The 3,096-nt window shown below is 41.1% G+C and overlaps 1 protein-coding gene across 5 annotated transcripts in view; it reads right to left on the reverse strand.

Annotated features, from left to right (window-relative positions):
- Positions 1-3,096, reverse strand: part of RPRD1B (regulation of nuclear pre-mRNA domain containing 1B) — a 59,640-nt gene that overhangs the window by 48,025 nt on the left and 8,519 nt on the right. The gene's annotated exons all lie outside the window — the stretch shown is intronic.

The raw sequence follows: 3,096 nt of genomic DNA on the forward strand, positions 1-3,096 counted from the left end.
TTGGTTTCAGAAATGTCCCTGCCATTTCCTAACTAGTAAGGGTGGTTTACTGTGCCTAAATTATTTGTGCAAACAATATGGTTTATGCTGAACACCTGCATTCTTTCTGAAATATTGGCAGAGGATGCCTGTGGCCAACCACAATAAAAATCCTGGGCACTGAGTCTCTAATGAGCTTCCCAGGTACACATTTCACATATGTTGCCATAATTCAATGCAGGAGGAGTTAAGTATGTGTCCTGTGACTCCACTGCAGTGATTTTCAACCTTTTTCATCTCATAGCACACATAAACTAATTACTAAACTTCTGTGGCACACCAAAAATTATATTTTTGCCAATCTGACAAAAATATAGGCATAGCTCTGGCCAGGTGGCACAGCTGGTTGGAGTGTTGTCCCATACACCAAAAGGTTGCATGTTCCATTCCTGGTCAGGGCACACACCTAGGTTTTGAATGTGATCCCTGGCTGAGGCACCTATGGGAGGCAGCTGATGCGATGTTTCTCTCTCTTCCCCCTAAATCAATAAAAACATATCCTCAGGTGAGGACTTAAAAAAAAGGTATAATTTTGATTCATTCACACCAGCGACTATTGTTGTGTTGGCTATTGTCACTTTTTAATCTGACAATCTAAAGGAAAAGAGGTCAGTGTCCTTGACTAGTTAGATATTGCATGTTTTAAAAATTCTGTGGCACACGGGCTAGAAATCACTGCTCTGACAAGAAAGGACTCTTGGAAGCTTACACTTAGTCTCCTCTGGACTTCATCCCATGCACCTTTTCCCTTTACTGATTTTACTTTGTATCCTTTCTACCTGAAATCACCAAACATAGGAGTGGTCTTTGGGACTTGTGACACAGAGGTAAATCAATATGTATACAATGCTAACTCCAAATTTGTCTCCAAAAATTAATTCCCTACTGAGATTTAGATGACAGGCATACCTTTGAAATATTGTTTTGGTTCCAGACCACTACAATAAAGGAACTGCCTCAATAAAGCAAGTTGTATTCTTTTTGCTGGTGGAGGGCCTTGCCTTCAATTTGTAAAAAACACATCTGTGAAGTGCAATAACGCAAAGCACAATAAAACAAGGTATGCCTGTATTTTATCCATCTGCCTATCTGGCACTGCCCCTTGGTATATCTAACATAAAACGTAACATGGCCAACAAAACTCTTGATTTCCTCTACCATATTGGTTTCCCAAACCTCATCTCCGTAAGGGTGCCACTTACATCAAAACCCCAAAATAATCTTTGATTTCTCTTTTCCCTCACTGCCAACTCATACTCCACTCCCACAAATCCTACCAGTTTACATTGCGGGGGAGGGGCACAAGGAGAGCAAATCCATCCACAAAGTAAACAATCAATAAACAGAAGCTATTATTAATCTTCTCACTGTTCCTGAGTCCTAGCTGATGTTGCCTCTAGTCCTTATTAGAGCAATACCCTCTCCAAACTAATGTCCCTGCCCCTCACTTGGCCCTTATAACCCATTCTCCAAAGCTAAGCCAAAGGGATCTTTAACAATGTAATGGAATATATTTTTCCCCTGTTTAAAACCTTTCAGTGACAAAAGAAACCCCCCAAAAAACAAAAAACAACAACAAACCTTTCAGTGATCTCCCAACACTTTCAAGGCATATGTGACTGACACCTGCCTAACTCTCTGTTATCATCTGATGCCACTATTCCCTTTGCTCACTGTGTTCTAACCACACTGGCCTTCTTTCTGATCCTCTTGACATGCCAAAATTATTTCTACCTCAAGTTCCTACTTCACATGATTACCTCAAATATCATTTCCTGAGAGAGGCTTTCCTTCACACTAGAAAAGATCCCCCTCCAGAATGCCATTTATTCTATTATGTCCACATTACTACTCTCTGAAAGTATCTTGTTCATTTATTTGTCCTTATTCATGGCTGCTCACTATTGTCTGGATCAGTTTTTGGTGCACACAAGGCACTCAAATACATGTTGAATGAAAGAAAACTAAGGTGCACAACCATCTCCAAACTGAGAAGAAAACAAGAAGTCATCTGTGTGGGGGGAAAGTTCAAAGTCTGGTTAATCAAACCGCTATTCAAATTAAATCTACCCCATGAGTTTTGCAGCTTTCTGACTTGAAAGGGTTCATTTAGTAAGTTTGGGGGTGAGGGAAGAGGTAGAAAAGTATCACAGACTAGAGGCCCGGTGCATGAAATTCGTGTACTAAGTGGGGGGCGGGGGGGGCGCACGGGGGGAGTCCCTCAGCACAGCCTGCACCTTCTCGCAGTCTGAGAGCCCGGCTTTTGGCTGACCAGCGCTCCCCCTGTGGGAGCCCACTGACCACCAGGGGGAAGCTCCTGTGTGAGGGTCTGCCCCCTAGTGGTCAGTGCACGTATAGCAACCAGGCGTTCTGCCATTCGGTCGATTTGCATATTACCCTTTTATTATATAGGATTCCTCATCAGTTTTGGTCAATAGTAATAGGTCAATTATCTTTGTTCATCAATTGGCCAAAGGAAAACCATACAGAGAGCATTTCTAACTATAGATAAGGTACATTACTATTGAAGTGGAATGGCTGGCCTTTCTGTTCTAACAATGGTAGGGGGAGGGGTTTGGAAACATGGGGATCCCAAATATAATACCCAAATACAACACTAAAAGAACTAGAAGAATGCAAATAATAATACAACTAATAATAAAATAAATAACTTGGGGATTTTTTTTATTATTAAAAAGGACCATGTTTCCTTCCTCACAATGCCACAGTTCTTCCTAGATAGGTCTTAAGATGTTACCAAGTAGAAAAGGGATGTTCTTTTCTTTAATTTTTTTATTTTATTGTTTTATTGCTGAAAGTATTACAAAGAGTATTACATATGTCTCCTTTTTTTCCCGCCCTTCACAATCCCCTGGCCTCCTCTACCCCCTAGTGTCTTATGTCCATTTTTTATGCTTATATGCATGCATACAAGTCCTTTGGTTGATCTCTTACCCGCCTACCTCCTGCCCCCTGAAGTTTGACAGTCTGTTCGATGCTTCTCTGTCTCTGGACCTATTTTTTTCCCTCAATTTAAGTTGTTCATTATATTCCGCA

The sequence above is a fragment of the Myotis davidii genome, unplaced genomic scaffold (assembly GCF_000327345.1).
Source record: "Myotis davidii unplaced genomic scaffold, ASM32734v1 scaffold38, whole genome shotgun sequence".
Lineage (NCBI taxonomy): Eukaryota > Metazoa > Chordata > Mammalia > Chiroptera > Vespertilionidae > Myotis > Myotis davidii.